The sequence below is a fragment of the Brachyistius frenatus genome, unplaced genomic scaffold (genome assembly GCF_029030835.1).
Source record: "Brachyistius frenatus isolate BFR_SWC_R1_liver_20210118 unplaced genomic scaffold, ASM2903083v1 Contig_144, whole genome shotgun sequence".
Classification (NCBI taxonomy): Eukaryota; Metazoa; Chordata; class Actinopteri; family Embiotocidae; genus Brachyistius; species Brachyistius frenatus.
This window is the reverse complement of record NW_027210743.1, coordinates 874,424-893,481: the sequence shown is the minus strand read 5'-3', so window position 1 is coordinate 893,481 and position 19,058 is coordinate 874,424. Positions and strand designations below refer to the sequence as shown.

The window sequence follows — 19,058 nt, the reverse complement described above, 5'->3', positions numbered from 1 at the left end:
TATTTTGTATGGTATGCCCTTTAGCTTTTGGTGGCTAATATCAGCTAACAATCTTTTTATGGATATGTTTGTATTATCAGAGTCAATTCCTGACCCCTCTACATCTGCTACTGTCACACTGATATTTTAGCATTTACCATTATCCCATTATCCTGCACTGGCCACAGTAGCTACTCATTTTTTCTCTTGTCACTGATTTATTCAGTGTAGTTGTGAAATAAAAACTGACACTGTCTGACAGCGACGGGTATTTGCTCACCAAGCTGACTGATGAATTCTGGGAGTGATGCAACATTTCTGAGGAAGTCCAACAGGGAAAAAAAAAACTCTGGTCAGACAATCAAAGAAGCCCCACATTTTGACAAAGGCGAAGAGTTAAATTATGGTCCAAATTGTCCATCACAGCATCTATAGCTTTGTCATTCAATGAAGGATTATTAGCAACATTACAAGTGCTTTAACTCCCAGTGTTACTTTCAAAACAAAGGGTAATCACTTTGTTTGCAACCTGTATGGCTTTTTGATGGCTAGCTATGTCACCTCATTCCAAAGCTAATGGAATAATATCCAAGTTGTAATAAAAGCATCAAAGCTTTTGTAGTTCTGTTCTCCTCTTCCGTATGCTGGGAGCTAATTTACAGCAATTCAAACCCAGTATATTGATAGCACAATAGTATGGGAGTTGTGAACATGAAGAAAAACACTGTTGATGTGGAAAACACAAAACAAAAAAGACAAATTCCTTCCTCGGGTGACAGAAAACGATAGATGAGGCTGCAACACTCATTGTTTCTCTTGGGCACGGTAAATGTACACATAAAGATGACGGACAAGTCTGTCCCGCAGTGTTTCGGTCACTGGCCACATGAAAACACTGATAAAGACAGTAAAATCAATAGGCCACCCTCTGCTTTGTGATCTTTGTGCAGCAGGAGTGCTTATGCAGCATCTGGCCTCTGACCCTCAAGTGGATTTCCAACACTTGCTTTCCGTTCCTGTCTTTTATCTAGTCCAAAAACCCTGAAGGCCTAACATCACTGGACATCAGAGGTCACTGAGTATCATTCACTTTTTATTTATTTATAAATTTATTGTGCCTCGGACAATTTTTGTGGAATCCAATCACAAGTGTTGAGAAGTCTGGATCCACCCCTTAGGGAGAGGTGCTCAAGAACCCATAACAATCTTGGCATCGTACAATGAACTGTTGCCTCTAACAATGTTGCGCGCCTTCTGGCTGTAGCAGCAAAGGTGAGAGTTCATTTGTTTTCATGAGGTGTGTCCAGAGGAGGAGGAAGACAAATTGCAGAGCTGTGTGGCGTTGCTATTTGGCTGAATGCCTTGTCTTGCTGAAGCCTCCCCTGAGTGTCCCGATGCTGGCGTCGGATTCCATACGGGGAGGGCAGAGGCGGTATCAGCTCCTGCCCACACAATCAAAATATAACATGCAGCAGGCCTTTCAGTGGCTGGCTCAAGTAACTCGGTAATCCAACACTCAATGTTGCACAGATCATTAAGGTCATGCTCAGATCTTGGAGACGCAACAAACAATTGGTCTTGCCAGCATGATATGGCCATGTTTCATTGTGTCAGATTTAGCTGTGCAGCATTTGACAAGACAGACAAACTTTGAGTCTAGACAGGGCTGTAAATCTTTGGCAGAGTCGATGGCATAAATCTTTCATACCCTGGCTTCTCTAGCGCTTTTAAGAACTCATCTTTTTATTTAGGTTGACCCCTCATTTGTGGCCGACATTGACTCGGCTGATTGGCTCCTCATTTATTCCTTAGAAACATGCACTTAATTGGCTTTGCTTTGCACTGCAACAGCACAGGGATTTGACTGCATGTGGTTCAATGTTTTATGGAACTGTCCTTATGCAGTACATTAATGCCTGAATGGATATGTCAAGTGCAACCACATAGGAGTGTCTCTAGGATAAACCCATGATGCAATACTCTTCATGCTTTGTGTTCTCTTGAAGCAGCAGCGTCCTTTTTTTTTTTTTCGTCTTGTCAGATGAAGGCCTAGACTTTTATGGAAATGAGGAACCCAGCCACAGGGTATACATGTTGAATGAGGCACTAGATAGAGTCAATGTATATTGGCTGTTCATCATCTTTTCTTTTCTTTTTTTTCTGCCCTGTTTTAAGTTCCAATTTGAACTTTCTTCGGCATTGCCTTTCATCTCTCCTGGAGTTGCAGCAATTTACACTTTGTCTTTCAATTCATTCGTGTCTGAAGTAGTGCTTGGTTATCAGTTCACCTCATGCCTCTCCTCAGTCAGACTTGTAAAAGGTTGAGGGATGAATCACATGGGGCATTGACTTTGTTGAATATGAGGCAAACCCTTTCTTTTTTCCCCCTATCAACCACCAAAACACCCTCCTCTTTATTTAATGTCTGCACACACTCTCCATTTCATTCCAGAGAGGAAGCAAAGGAGAATGTTTTCCTCTGTTGACATCATAAATCTGAGCTAGATTAAAAATACCACTACACTATTGGGAAGCTCTGTGTTCTCATCTGTCACCTGTGGAGGAGTTAACATTGGAGAAAACAGAACATGCCTCTACCTGCTTGTGCCTGTTCAACTACTGCCATCTGCAGTACAGCGCAGTCACAGCTGCCTCTTTCTCTCTATTCAATTACAGCTTCAGGAAATGTGCAGTGGCTCGGTGATCAGATTCTATTGTATGCAGAACCAACAAGCATGAAATATAGAACAGAATAATTACAACCCAAATAAGCAGACCTCAGGCGTAGTCTGCAGAGAAATACCTTATAGCTACAACAAACATTTAGCCTTGACTTTGTTTTCAGCGTCCTCCTCTAGACAAACAGACCTTATTATGTCTATTTGCTGTGCCAGGCCGGTGTAATTTGTGTGAACAGAATGAGAAGAGGCATGACCTGTAATGGTATAAGAAGGGCAACTCCTTGAACATCAACTTTGCTGCCTCCGAAAATCCAGGAACAAAATGTTGAGCAGTGGGGGCTCAAGATGTTTATTCAGGGGGAAAAAAATCCCCAAAACTGGCACGACAATTGACACCAGCTTTTATTTATTTTTTTCAAGAGTCAAAAGAAATGTCTCTTCTCACAAATCAGAATCTAAAGGGGAAGACAATATAAATTTTCAATTTATATTCTGTCTATCAAAGAAATGGGACCACAGTGGCAATGCTGTGAAGACACATGGATCAGAATATCTGTCAGTATAAAACCAAAAGTGTCTAGAAATATTCATTGTATTTGTCTGTGCCTCTGTGTCTCTCATGCAACGCTAATGAGCAAATTCGCTGCTTTTTGCCAAATCTCCCACTTATACCAGCTATTTGGTGACCTTGATAACTCCGCTTGGTGTTGTTGATACGATAATAAAACCTTTAACATTGTTGCATTTGCAGTATAAATGAGTTTGCAAAACAAATAAGCCTTCTTCACGAGGATGGAGGCTCATTAAAATATTGAATAGTTGTGTTTCTTTGTGTTGCTCTCAAAATCAGTGGAATAACCCCCAAACCTGCACAGTATGTAATCCTGTGTGGGTTTAATCCTTGTTTGTGTATACGTACGGGCTGACAGAGCAGGTCAGCATGACCACAATCCCATCTAAGACTGATAAATCTGTAGTGCAGCTCGCTATCTGACTCCAATGTGTTTTTTTCTGACACCTCTCTTTGTCGGGATTTAAACCCTCTATCCTGGATGTGTTCCCTCACCACCCTCACCCTCCTCCAAACCCAGTCTGCACACAGTTTATCGACCTCTGACCTGCCATAATGCTGCACATGTGCTTTCTGACATCTTCGCTTTTTACACCTGTTTAAATCTGAAAATAAAATAAATTGCCTCTTGAATCCTGGAGGTGCCAGTGAAGATAAGATCTATGTTATTCATTGGCTGCGGAAGGCTGTCAACATTGCAATCACCTACATATTTCTAACATCTGCACATTTTGATAGGTAAGTGCAGAGGAAATATATTAAGAAAAAGGACACAAGAATTAATGCAGAATTGTTTCTTATATATACAAAGGATCAAACTCTACCTTTTTACCTCAAGTTTGTAAATACAGTTTACAGTTCAATGTATGCTGTGCATCAGCGAACCAAAACACTGATTACACAGTACTTGTGCAGATAGGCAGCAGTTTGAACTGTGATCCTTGCCAGGTTTTTCAGGCTTCCAGATATAATCAAATTCCCCGAATCATGCCAACCCTTACAGATTGAATGAACAAGCACCTGCTGTGCCAGTCTGGAAAGGGGACAGAGCTGGCAGCTTTTAGATTAAATAAAGCTGTCTAGTCTGTGCCAAGGTAATGGCTTCTCAAACCAGAGTTAAATGTAATACTGATTCTGTGTCAGTGTTGCTTTGTTGGATAACTCTGTCTAGTGTATTGAAGGAGGAGAGCCTTGCACACATTGCATTTAAGGCTCCAGCAGAGATTGCTTCTATTCTTGGTCCGCAGGGGCCCCAAAAATGTTCCTTTTCAGTTGTTGAACGCACCAGGAGCAGAAGGGCTTAAAATAATCTAATGGATGGGCAACAAGAAGAACAAATATTAAAGCTGCAGGAATCTGAATAATTGTGTGTTGAAACATGTACAAGCCATGCTTTCGTAGTCTGCACAGCCACTTCACCGGCTACGCCTGTTCAACTGCTTGTTAAAGCAAATATCTAGTCAGCCAATCGTGTGGCAGAATATCAATGCATGTAGACATGATGAAGAGGAAAAGTGATTTAAGTAACTTTGAATGCGGCATGACAGACGTGCTTGTTTCAGTGTTTTAGAAACGGCTGATCTTCTGGGATTTTCATGAACAACCGTGTCTGGGATTTACAGAAAATGAACTGGAAATTCCTTGTTGAAGGCAGAGGTCAGAGAGGAATTGCCAGAGTGGTTGGAGGTGATTGGAAAGCTGCAGAAACTCACAGAAGATCATCTCTGAATGCACAACACGTCGAACCTTGAAGCTCTTGGCCTACAGCTGCAGAGGACTGCACCATGTGCCACTCCTGTCTGCTAAGAACAGGAAACTGAGGCTACAGTGGGCACAAGCTCACCAAACTGGATAATAGGAGATTAGACAAAAAACAAAGCTCATATCATCTCCGACTGGCTTCTTGAACATTAAGTTCACTCCACTCAAATGTCCTCCAGTCACAAGATCTCAATCCAGCAGAGCTCCTCTGGGATGTGGTGGAACGGGAGATTCACATCATGAAGTTGTTGCCTTCAACTCTGCTGCAACTGCATGATGCTATCAGTTGAATATGGATAAAAATATTTGAGGAAAGTTTCCAGAAGCTTCCTGAATCTACGCTACGAGGAAAGAAGGCAGTTCTGAAGGCACAAAGGGGAATTGCAGCCCAATACTCTCAAGGTGTTATTAAGTTTTAGCCAGTTTTGCATTAAAAAAAAAAAATCAGAAGGTCACCATATATTACAGCATTGTATGAATTGTATTTTATTCACACTGAGTGCTAGACATGTAGTCAGTGCTTTGACAGGGTTTGTATGGTCATGTAATATTTTTAGTTTTTCCTAATTTAGAGATTTATTAAATGGTTACAGTTTTACTTTCCTGATGGGTGGCACAGGTTTTTTCTCTAGACATGCAGACACGGATGTTTACTGGATTCCACACATCGCCTCTGAAAAAAAAAAAATGAAAAAGCTTTCTACCCCATTATAAAAATGTAGCACCGATTTAGTCTTCTTGTATTTACTCTACTCTGGGAACATCTGTTTTTGTCACAGTATCTGTGAAAACTCTGTACATATTTATGTGTGTACAACTGCAGCAGGTTCTATTCAGGCATTTACGTATGACTATTGTGATATGAAAGAATTACTTTATTAGACACCAAAGTATGTATCATAGAGGAATATATTAATTTTAAATTGCCTTTGGGTGTGAATGCAAATGACTGTGTGTCCCTATGTGTCATCCCTGTGACTGACTGGTGAGCTGTCCTGTGCCTTTCACCTCATGCCAGCTGGGAGAGACTCCGGTCCCCCCCGTGACCTCCAAGAATGAGCGAGTGTAGCCAATGGATTAATGGATGGGTGACATTAACGTGTTAGATTCCTGTCACTATGGCAACCATGGCAGAGAATCATTAGTTAAAGAGTTTAGACGATCTGCAAGAGGATAAAAAAACATTTTGTGTTACTTTGAGGTGAAAGTTGGGATTGTTGTTTGTTTAAAACTACAGATAATACATTGTTTCTCCCAAAGGTGTGTTACTTTTGGACTGACCAAAACTGGGACAATGTTTAACCCAGTCAATCAATTTCCCGAGGAATATTCTGAAATATGAATATTTCTGAATAATAACACAATATGTTGAAGTAAAATAACTGTCACAGCCCCCGAGCACGAGAACCTTCATGTACTGCAGGTCACATCCTGATGAGGACATTCACTCTGTCAAAGTGCAACAATTTTCTTTTACCTTAAATCAATTTCTGTAGAGATAATGCAATTTCTTATTTCAGGACCACACACTGGTGGTTGCCATGACAAAGAATCAATCCTAAACTGTAACAAATGGCTTCAATTCATACAGGGAAATGGTTCCCATTTGTCCCCAGCTGGTCAATACACATTTGAGGTCCAGTCAAGAGCTCTTTAATGAATGTGTGCTGGCTTGTTTACTTCGGGAGACAGAGACATAATTTCTGACTGCATGTCTCTGGTCACATTTCGCCAAAGCTTCATGCAGTGATTGCTGCAAAGCCAGTTTTCTACAAAATGTTCTGGGCTGATCAGGCCTTTCTCTTTTGGCACGCTGCATTGCATTCACCACCAGAGTAAAGGATGGAGATAATCACCGCAGCTTTGTATGCTTTACTCGCCTCTTCATTTTTTAAAGGGCAGCGCTTAAGGATGCCTCCCTGTGAAGACATGCACACAATCTGCAATCCCTGAAAAAAGATGGAACGTCGTAGAGCTTGACCTATACTGTATGTTTCTGTTGTTGTGATAAAAGGACGTAATGCCCTCTTTGCATATAAACCAGTTAAGTGGTGTGAGGGAGTTCAAGGGCAGGGGCAAATTCATAATCAATAACTGCTAAAGATCGTAATTTGGCACATTATTCATGTTGACTACTTTGTTCCATGGTTATTGATCGATGGGCAATGTCGTTGAGATGACAAAGATGAATAGGTCGAACGAGAGGACTTAATAAACAAGGTGACAGAACGACTGCTGGTCACTGAAGTCCATGTGGTGAAACGAGCCCATTGAAAATCATATTTCATACTACTTGTACCTCTGTGTCTGTATTTGCTGTTTCCCCCTGTTGTTTATTAACACAGTCTCACCGCAGGGACGACTTAGTTAATATCATCGATCTGTGATGTTGAGGGTTGGTCATCTCTGCCTCCCCAGCATGAATGTCAATAAGCATCCATTTGCAGTGGCATCCCAACAAATGGGGAAGGAATTCAATTTGCCAGCATTCATTCAAAAACTATTTTGTTCTGTGGTCTTGCTGACATCCACCATCAAGCAAAACCAATGTGGTGGAACCCACAGACAGTCTGCAGGCTGACAGTGAACGCTCCCACATTACTGCTGGAACAGATCAATCCACAGCCACACTGGAGGGAAGTGCAGACAATTGACAAGAAATATGTATGTTTTTGAGGAAACTATACTGTATGGTGGACATTTATTTAGGTGTGCTGTCCAACACAATCTGTGGCAAACAGACACTATTGTTTCACTAGACAGGACATGTCTATAACAGCTATTTGAGCCACTGGTGTGTGAATCTTCATGGAAGGATGTAATCTGAAACCAGTTTCCGTGAAAGCAGGCTGTTACGGTTCAGTCCTCTGATCCATGTGAGCTGAAATACATTCATTCAAAAGAATAACATTATAATGTATTATTACATAGATTGCAATATAGGTTACACGTCTGCATATTCAATAGTGCAACTGTGTCAAGGTGTAGTCATTCCTTTAAATCCATTCTAATGCATATCAAATGGCAAGTCCATTAGTCAATCAATACAAAAAAATAATCAAATACTTTCATAACTGATTAAATGTTTAGGTCGGTTGTCAAGCAAAAAATTACCACCTAGAGTCTTTGTTTTAATAATGTAAATGTATGGGTTATGGATTGCTAATCAGATAAAAGAAATGAGTTTGTTAAACCATTATTGTTGCTGGAGTTTCAGATCTTCATATGTAGTGTAAATGACTTTGTTAGAAAAAAATTCAAGCAACTGAAAATAAAAGCACCATACTTGCTTTTGGTTGTTAGAAAGAAGAAGGACTCTGATGTATTTCACTACAAAAGTAAATACAACCCTTCCCTTAAATTACATGACACCGGGTTAAGAACACAAAAACATGTACAAATATGAGTTTCGCTGAGGGTCAAAGAATCAGCTCCGATTGATACTTTAACACAAGTGAGTCAAAGTGAAGTGCTTTCCAAAATAAATTTACTCACACTGTTTTAGAAACATCCGGCTGATGCTTGAAGCTCGGCTTTATTTATTTGTTTGTCTTAACTTATTCCCACCAGTATTCCCTCTATAAAACAAATCATACAACTACACATCTTGATATGTAATTGCAATAGGTTGAAAATGCTATACGTTAAGTTTTTATTATGAAACAGATACGCCCCTTATTTTTTTTTTAGATAACTACTCTAATAGAGTTGAATAGATAATATTAGCACAAGGGTCTTAATGCAGTAATACCCACATTGTTTGTTTTTATTGTAAATCTGGTATTTTGATACTCATAAGTTTACATTTGAGTAACAGGATGAATTTTATTCGGGCCAGAGCACCGAATGGTGCGAAAGCCCTATTGTTATTTATTTTTCTAATTCTTGATATTTCACGTGACCTTGTCTGTATATTTCTATTGTTTTGGAGAGTAACATTTAGAGTGAATTCTAGAGAAATATTTTGATATTGTGTCAGATATAAAATACTGCTAGCTTGATGAAGATGGTAATTCATTGTGTGTCTCTCCATTAAGCCACAGTGAACCACAGATCCACAGTGCTGTTTAGCCTGTGTACCACATGTTGCTGGTCCAGATACCCGTCGGTCTGGTGCCGGTTAAATAATGCGAGAATAATCGAATTATTTTGTTTTATATTATTTTACAACCATGGCTACCGTGTTAGTTTGGTCAAATATTTGCCCTAAAGCATGAACTTCCAATGAAAAACAGCAGAACAGTCATGCATCAGTAGCACTTGCATCAGTTCAGTGCTTTTCTATTTGTTATTCTGATGCAATTCTGTTGCATTTACCTCGTGATGTTTGCACACGCTTATGTTGCATCCACAGTAGAAAAAAGCTTGCAAACACCATACTGCTGCTTCTAATTCCTCCGTCTGGTATTTGTGATGTGAAGATGTAATATGTTGACCTGTCTATGGGTGGCACTACATCAACATCAACAGTAGAAGAATAGCTGCACATTATAATGCCTACCATTATATCTGTTTGTTTGACAGTAATTGTAAAGTGTGCTGTATGGGAGCTCATTAAAAATCAATCAAACACTCCATTAAGCCACTTTGCATCCAATAATTTTAAACGTCTAATGGCTCAAAGCATGGTTGATGTCTAGTCTGCTGTAATTTGTCATCAGGATCTAAGGCTTTGTCCTTTCCCGTGTTCAAGCCCCAGCGTCAGCAAGCATCCGACCCACTGAAGTACTTCACAGCTTCACATCCTGAGATGCAAAGAAGAAATATGTTGCTCAAGGTCAAAAGGCTATTGCTGTCAAATCCTGAAGTATCTTTAATCTCAGTTTATCTTCATTATGCACTGCACATATCATATCAGGATGAGGCATTTTAACAACACTGTGAGCATGTTTTACTATCAACTCATATATTCACTTTGTACAAGTCCCATCTTTTATGGACTCTTTGCATGTGCATCCCACAGCCATAGCATGAAGTGCTCTGGATTTACTGTTTCATAAAGTTTTCGCGCACTGAAGTAAGCAGCAGTCTGCTGATTTATGGAGAGGTTTCTATGAGCATTTATTTATATTGACATCTGTATGAAGGTACGAGAGGGCCTGGGATGTGATAGCAGGGGTTATTTCGAGCTCAGCTTGCTCTGATCGGTGAATTGATTAGACATGAATGAAGCCCTGCAGAGGTCACTGAAATCAACACAATTATAACAAGGACAATTGGCCTTATACTTTCAGATCATCTCTCTGACCTATGTTTCTAACATATGACCTTTAAAACAATTATCTAGCTGTAAGCAGATATAAGAACATAACTTCTCATATGAGGGCTTATTACAACTGTGTATTTATAACATCATGATCTGTTTTCCCCTAATGGGTGCCCACATATATATGAATTAACACTTTGATCTGCTTACAGCTACATTATTTTCATCATTTTTCTGTATGTAGTTGGATTTTCCCACCAAAGTTGCCGTACGCTGAGTTTCTTTTGCTACTATTTAAATGGGTATATTGAACATGAACATTTATGAAGGTAACTAATGAACAAAGGCAGCCTGAAAGTCATATAATTAAAATTTTAATTAAATTCTTGGCTGTGTTTGAAGAAAAAAAAACCTCTGTAATAGATTATAGAAACATTGATAATGGTTCAGTATCACAAAGTACCTCATAGGGCACATTTTATGTGTGTAGTCAGCTAATCAAGGATAATAATTTAATTCAATAGCTTGTGTGAATGTTACTCTGCATTGCCCATTTTAAGCTTCAAGTTAAAGGAAAAAATTCAACACTTTTTATGGATGTCCACTCAGTGTCGATAATAAATATAGTCAGCTGAAACAGAGCCATGCCAGCAGTGCCTACGTGTACCTGTGTGCCAGCAACACAACGTGTTGAGGTGTGTAAACACCTGTGCCAACATACCGTTGAGTCACAAAAATACTTACTCAAAAAAAAAATCTGCCCTCTTAGTCCTGCTGGGTTTGGTTGTCTATTTCAATTAATTGCTAGTATTTTTCATGTCCAAACGTCATGTGTAGCAATGCACACCCGGGCTCTCTGTGTCAGCGTCGGCAACCAAGATAGCGTAGGGTGTGTACAAAATGTGTAAAAAGTTCTTTACAAACCAAAAACTGTATTATTTTTTTTCGCTTTCAGAAAGTATTCTGACCCTTTCACTGATTGCACTCTTTGTGTTGTAGATTTCATTTTGAATGAATACAATTGCTTTACTATGAGCCAGACGAAATACAACTCAATGACTTAGAGAAACCATGCTTCTCAATAATTGGTTTTGTTTATTTTGTCATATTGGAGGCTAATTCGTATGTACTTTATTGTGTGACTTTATTATTAATCTATTCAGTGGCATTGCCTGTTTATAATTCAATATATGCGCTCGGCATGAGCATCACACAACTTTGCCTGAGTGTACTTGTGCTAGTGGCTTAACTTGTGAAATAGCACTTTAGCGTCGATGTCTTTTTCCCCACCGAGACCAATAGATTCACCCTTGTTATTAAAATGAAATTCTGTGTTTGGCAGTGGACAGTTCTTTGCCCACAGCAAATGATGAATCAAATTTTAACAGTTTCTGTCTACACAGTGAGCGCTCCACTGACAGGGAGCTGCACTCACTAACAAAATGTATTCTCAAAGAGGGAAATATAAAGTAGCTGCAAGCGACAAAGGGATAGACCAGGCCTTCATGATGCTCTTTAAACTTATTTTTCAAACAGGCCTTGTGCCAAAATGTGTGCAGCTGATTTGATGAAACTCGAATCAGGAAAATAAAAGGACATATTTTTGCCATCTGTGGCACACCCTACTGCTCAGTTTTTAAATGATGTTTCCATTTTCAAATAGGAGCACCCCATAAAACTCTTCCATGTTTTTTGACGTTTAACAAACAATTTTGCCTTTTTTTTTCTTTTTTTTTTACATATAAACCTATATTTGAGAATGAAATATTACATTGTGTTTGTGCCAGTGTACACAAAATAATTGTGAAGATATCTGGCAAATGCTTATTATTATATAAAACCACAGTGCAAGTATAGTTAAGACATGAATATAAATGTTTATTTTGAATATATATGACACATGTATTTGCACAAACCTTTAGATTATTTCACAAAACGTGTTTATATTGTATTTTGACTCCTAGACACTGAGTGCAAAGCACAATAAATTAAGATTTTCCCAAACGTATAAAAGATCAAAATAAATTAAAACTACAGTCGGTCCAGAAATACCGTACCAATAATCTGTCACACATTTTGTAATTGAGTGTTTGCAAACTCTTTCAGTCCCCCCCCCCCCCCCCCCCCCCCCCCCCCCCCCCCCCCCCCCCCCCCCCCCCCCCCCCCCCCCCCCCCCCCCCCCCCCCCCCCCCCCCCCCCCCCCCCCCCCCCCCCCCCCCCCCCCCCCCCCCCCCCCCCCCCCCCCCCCCCCCCCCCCCCCCCCCCCCCCCCCCCCCCCCCCCCCCCCCCCCCCCCCCCCCCCCCCCCCCCCCCCCCCCCCCCCCCCCCCCCCCCCCCCCCCCCCCCCCCCCCCCCCCCCCCCCCCCCCCCCCCCCCCCCCCCCCCCCCCCCCCCCCCCCCCCCCCCCCCCCCCCCCCCCCCCCCCCCCCCCCCCCCCCCCCCCCCCCCCCCCCGAGGATAAAAATGGATGAGAAGTATCCATCCATCTATTATCTATACCCGCTTTATCACGAGGTGGGGGGTGGGGTGTGTGTGTGTGTGGGGGGGGGGGCTATAGCCTATGGATGAGAAATATCACTCAGTTAAATTGTTCATCTTTCTATGACCAACAGGAAGATTCAGAAAGAAATTCAGAGTTTGCCCAGCAAGGGGCTCCCTCCTCTAACAATGATGTGACTATGCAAAGCAGGTTCAGCCTTTTAGAGCACGTTCAGTCACAGTGTGCTGCTTGTTCATTTTTGTGTGATCATTTTGGCTGAGAAAAAAAGTAGACATTATTTTAACAGCAATATCGAGCAAGAATAGTTCAGTATAAAGAGTTTAAAAATAAGTTGACGAGCTTTTATACTTGCTTATGTAGGATAGAAATTATTATCCTATTACTATTTTTTTTTTTAAATGATAGCCACTTCTGAATGTATTCGAAAACCATTCGTTACCAAAACCAAAGAACTTAGCTCAATAGTTCTTATAGAAAAAAGTAAATTTACAACTTATGGACTCTATGAAACTGATATTTAAAACACTCACAATTTATATTGCCAAAATAATTAAATATACATTTTCAATAAATAATTATATATTTATTAAATTTATATTTTGACACTTCTGATAATCTACAATCCTAATTTTATTTCCACAATGAAAAGTGTAGGAAAGTTACACACTTGCACAAAACACCACAAAGTACATGTTGTGATTCAACACCCAATCGACATTGTAACACAAAGTAAAACAAATGCATGTGTTTTTGCACTGCAGTGATAAAATCCATTTGTATAAACAGCTAACACAATATGAGAAAAAATAGTTTTGCATGGGGCCCACGTCCTCCACTGACCTTTCTTGATTGAGTGTAATAGCATACAGAGCAAATGCAAAAAGGTCACTAGTAGAGACAGCTTTAATATTATAATTGGCACTTTTTCCAGGGAGACTTCTCAGTTTCAAGGCGCTACACAAACTCTCTACAGAGAAATCTATTAAACATTCAGGACAAACTGTTTGCAGTCCTGTCATATCCGTCCAATATGGACTACCTGGTTAATCACACAGACACAATACTGTGATGTGACTAACAGAACGAGCTAAGCAAGTGGAACTTTTTTTTGAGTTAGCATTCTGAGAGGTGCCCTTGTGTCTTTGCCAAGGCTACTCTTCACTGTTTTATAGTCAAGGATATCATGTTTTAGTTGGTTTCAATTCAGCAGCAAAATGCAACGGGGGAAAGTGGTGGTGAAAACATTGAATTACGATGCTCGCCTCGACAGTTATAGAGTCGGCACAGCTCCATCGCATTTCAAAATGTTCTGTCGTCTTCGGGGATAATCACCACCCATGCTCCATGTAAGCTAATCAGCAGAGAAAAATATTGTGTTCTGTGACTATTAAGCTCCTTCAAGTACTCTCTGACTGCCCTCTCCTTGTGCCATAATGATGAGCAAGCCGTTTGCCCGGTTTAATCACTGTTATTCAGGTAGGTTAGCTTTGTACGTGGGCTACATTCTTAAAGGCCAAATCTGAAAATGCAGACTGAGGCACACAGTGGAAGCATCTTTGATCCAGTCAATAACAATGTAAACAAAGCCAGCACGGGGACAAAGTCTTTATCACACTGGAATATGGGCGTTTCTTACTGAAGGTCGGACAATTTTGTATTAATGAGAGTCCTGTAAAGATTTTTGTGATGCTTGTAAGCTATAGAAAAATCTCAAAGTAATCTTTAAGGACATATATGTCAATACATTTTATTGTATTTTATCTTTAGAATTTACGTGGTAGAAAAGTACATTAACACAGGTTCTGTACTTATTCTTTTTAAGCACTTGTATAATGTCGCATATGAAATACTCAAGTATATAATACAAATCCCCCTCAACAATTCAGATGGAAATATTGTATATAGCCTCATCTACATTTATTTGACAGCTGTGGTTCAGATTAAGTTTCTATTAAACAGAAAACCTGTGATGAGATATGGGGCCTCTCGCAAGCAAACAAACAACAACATAAAGCAGTTCATGTTTGGTGCTCTGTAACACATTGTTGTTCACAATTCCTTACACGAATAAGGAAAAATAAATAGATGTAGTCTGGCAGAAAAAAAAACCCCAGCATGATCACATGTACTACTCACATGTAGCAATATAAGATAACATGGGGGAAATATGTGGAGAAGTTTTCACGTGGGAATCTAGGCTGCACATATTACAGCATCAAAGTGTTGATGTGTTTTTTTTCTGTAAGGGTTGTTAAAATTGAAAAGAATTTAAAGAAGTTCTTGAACAGACATTTTTTTGCACACGACTACTTTTACTTTAAGTGCTGCCAATGCCCTTTTCCATGTAGTTTTCACATGGCTGTAAAGGTAATTTTACATACATATAGGATCTTTTCTATCACAGAGTGCAGTGCTTTTATTTTACTCGTGGTTATGCCACACTGAGCTTTAACTATGAGCGTACAATCTATAACAATAACAATATTTTGTTAGAAGAAGCCTGTAACTCTCTGTTCCTGAATGCAGCTAAAGTATAACAATGGCAACGGTAGGTGGAGTAATTATTTTCACACAATCTTAATAATAGGTTTAGCTCAATGGCTTAGTTGTTCTGGGTTATGTAAATACTATGCATTCTAATTAATATAATTGGGTAAACAGGAAGAGATAATTGGGAAACATCACATAAAGCGGTTGGGTGCTTCGGTTAATAAAAGAGTCACGGTCATGGAATACAAACTTTAATGCTGCATAATCACAAGCGAGCTACCTGAAATTTAATATTGTGACCCAATTCAGACATATTGTACCCTTCAGAGATAATATGGAAATGAAAAGCTATTCATTGTTGCAATAACTGTTGCATTTGTAATTCTGACCTGTTTTATGCAGCACACCTTTGGACAAATGGCACCATGACACCATCTGATAGATAGGATTCAGTCTGCGGATGATTTGTTAATGATTAATGGGCATGTCAGAGGACTCCTCGGTGACTTCACATCATGACTCCTGCCGTTATTCTGCTGTTGTGCAAACGTCTTCACACCAGAAGTGAAATTTCCACCTTATCCAGTAACTTCTGACAATATTATGAAGTCTTTTGTTGTTTTATTTTCTTAAAAGGATACAAAGAGAGAGTTTTAACTTGTTTCCAATACCAATCAGAATATTTCAAGTGTAATTTTATACGATTGCAGGAGATTTTTGTTTTTGTTTGCCTTATTCTGTCTTCTTTTAAGACATTCATATCTATAGGTGCTTGATAAACGTAGACTGACTTTTTCCTATTGCCACCATGAGGTGGACTTTTTTTGTGTGGTTTTAAGTGACTTCCCTTTAACTACTGTCATGAAATGTGTTATACACACATTGTGTTCCTCTAAAGGTTTTTTTGTAATCATTTGATAATCCGTTAAATTGACCTTTCGTCGGGTCTAAATTTCCATTGGCACAACACTTTAGCCCAAAACCGAATCCCAACAAAACAAGTGATGTGTGCCATTAGCCTCTGCTTCACTTTGTGTTAAGGGCTGATCGGCAAATGTTAGCGTGCTCACACGCTGGTGAATCTAAGTATATTCTTAACATCATTGTGTCAGCATTGTCTAGCACTGAGAAAGTTGGCATGCTAATGTTAGCACTCAGCTGCTAAAGCACGGCGTAGACTGTTTCAAGAATAGCTGCGTGGCATTTAGTGCTCAATAACAGACAAAAATGACTTCATAAACAGGGTTCTTTGTAGTGTATGGCCTGTTGCATAGCTGTCCACTGACAGGTTATACATTTAGATCTGAACAATCAGTGAACACGGTGAAAACTAAGTGTAGTATGAATATGGAGGAATGTCATTTTATATTATATGCCAACACACTCGTTAGCAAACACATCTCAAATCTTCACATGCAAATGAGCCCTAAAGCTGAGAGCCTAAAATTAGTCTGATGATCCATCTGTGGAAATGATAAATGCGTAAATGTCTCCATAGGTTGATTTATTCCACAGAAGGAGTCAGAACTAACACTGTATGTGACAAATAAGTGTCTATATGCACCTGTGAACCCCCGTCCATGCTTTCATGATTATGGCATCTAATGGCTCCCTCTCAGTAACACGTTGACATTGTCCACCCGAGATCCTCTCAAAGATGGCTTGATTTACCAAAGCCCTCGAAAGGGGAAGAAAAAAAAAATCTCATTGAGGAGACGGATTGCTGAGAGGGCGCTCCAGCAGGCCTATAAATCATTCTTTAATCAGAGCACACTCAGAGTGAGGTTACACACTCAGACCCCACATTAGCACCACTGACTCTCAGCTGTCTATGGTTCTGCTCCTGCACTCTGCCTTCCAAACTCCTCCTCTGCTCCTTCGCCCTCCATCTTCTCACGTTCAATACACCTTGAAATACAAAACAACGCGTCACTTACCTGAGAGAAATCTTATTGCGCAAAACTAAATATTTAGGACACGGAAGCACTGTGTAAGTCGTCTAAGAATTTAGACATCAACTGTTCCAGTCATTGCATCGGGTGTGGATTTACAAATTGATGGGAGGGTAGATGTGTAGATGGACAGCTTTTATTTTGATGTGTTTTTAGCTGGAAAACTATGAGCAGTTTTGGCATATGCTGCCTTTCTGATTTTCAATATAAAAATGTCAGTGTTATGCTCAAAACAATGGTCATGGAAACAAAATCTCAGCACTCTTTTTTGGCATGAGTCAATTTCGAAGTTGCTGGGGTGATAGTCTCCAGAACAAACTTTGTTTGCTGAAACTAGCCTGTTTAAATATGAAACACAGACCGTCTGGCCTTTCTAGAGTCATGGACAGTCCAGGTAATATTTGTAGGAATGACGTGATCTTTTTTTAAAAAAAACACAGAGGTCACAGAGGTGTATGGATGTAAGATAAAAGTTCCTTGTAAAGCAAAGAGGAACGCGATGTAGAAGGACAGTTGCATTTTTATGAGCTAAAACCTGCTTTGAATGTAAAAGTAAATGTGAATGTACAAATATAGCTCATGCTGAACAACATAAAAATAGCAAGATGATGTGATTTGATGAACGCGGGGCTATCTTTCATTTCCTCATTAGAGGCCGAATAAGAGTGTGATTAACTTTTTTTTGTCTCCCCGGGCCAGAGTAATGTTATTGCTCTTTTGTTCACGCTGGGCTTGACAGACCCATCTGGTTTCATCTGTGCTCACTGATGAGCCAACAGGTTGAATATTGACATTATCTTAAAACATAAATGATGAACATGTGTCGCTTTGTTCCTGATATGGATAGTACTCTGCTAAAAATGGACATCAGGTTAGTAAATCATATTTTTCTGTAATGTTACAGATGAATTGGAAGTCCAAAATTACCAATGCGAAAAAAGAAAAAGAGGTTAAAAAATGTTTTTACTTTCTTGAATTTTGCCAAAACTAGTCATAAAGAAACTAATGAAGTGATGAATGAAAATAATTTAGAATAAAATTTTCTCTGCCATTTTGCATCACCCAGGGTTGCCGTTACCGAGAACTTTTTGTCATTTGATAATATTCAAGTTCCAAAAGTATGATGAAAACATAATCAGTATCTGTCTAAGGGTTGTTTTGGAGGAAAAGTAAAATATGAGCATCCTCATTAGGTTTGCCGAGTACCCACAGTCACAGATAAGGAAGTGCACCCAGTCGTCATTGGATTTAAATTCTTTCAACTCACTTCAAAAGCAAGTATTACGCTGATAGTGTGGCAAAAATTCAAGCTTCAGTACGGTCACATCACAGCCTGCACTCTCTGGATGTGCCAGCTCCATCATTTGGATCCTCTTAGTTGCCATCTTCTTCAAACAGGATGTGTTCAGCTTGACTGAGATAGGGAATAGAGAACGATATTTTAGTCTGTGCATTAGGAAGTCAAATGTGCTGAGGATCATGTATAGAACTTCATTCACATGCACGTCACTGGTTTCTCTTTTAGGAGAAAAGAGACGCACATAGATCCGCGGTACATTGTTCCCACAGAGTGAACAGTCACACATACATCAGGGGGTTCATTATCTGCTCCAGAAATGACAGCACTGTAATGTAGGGTAAATTGCATTCAGTTGTATTTACAGTTTTGTCACTCTCTATGCTGTAACTTTCTCCCTAAAGATCCACAACAGGAGAATAATTCATCATGTATTACATATATTACTCGTATTTACCGCTGCAGAGAATAAACATAATGGGTAACCTGTGTCGTGCAGATTAATAATCAGGTCTTGACTTGCTCCCTTTGCCTCATTTGAGCAAAATGTTACAGATGTTTCTGAAGCCACCAGCTTTACTTCAGTTTTAATTATTTTGGTGACACAGCTTATCAGTCATA

General features: G+C 39.7%; 1 protein-coding gene across 1 annotated transcript in view; it reads right to left on the bottom strand.

Annotated features, from left to right (window-relative positions):
- Positions 1-1,998: 1,998 nt before the first annotated feature.
- igfals (insulin-like growth factor binding protein, acid labile subunit) overlaps positions 1,999-19,058 on the bottom strand; it is a 222,849-nt gene continuing 205,789 nt past the window's right edge. Inside the window, exon 3 of the transcript XR_011311676.1 lies at positions 1,999-2,012. The gene's annotated coding sequence lies outside the window, so the exon portion shown is untranslated. The remainder of the gene's footprint in view (positions 2,013-19,058) is intronic.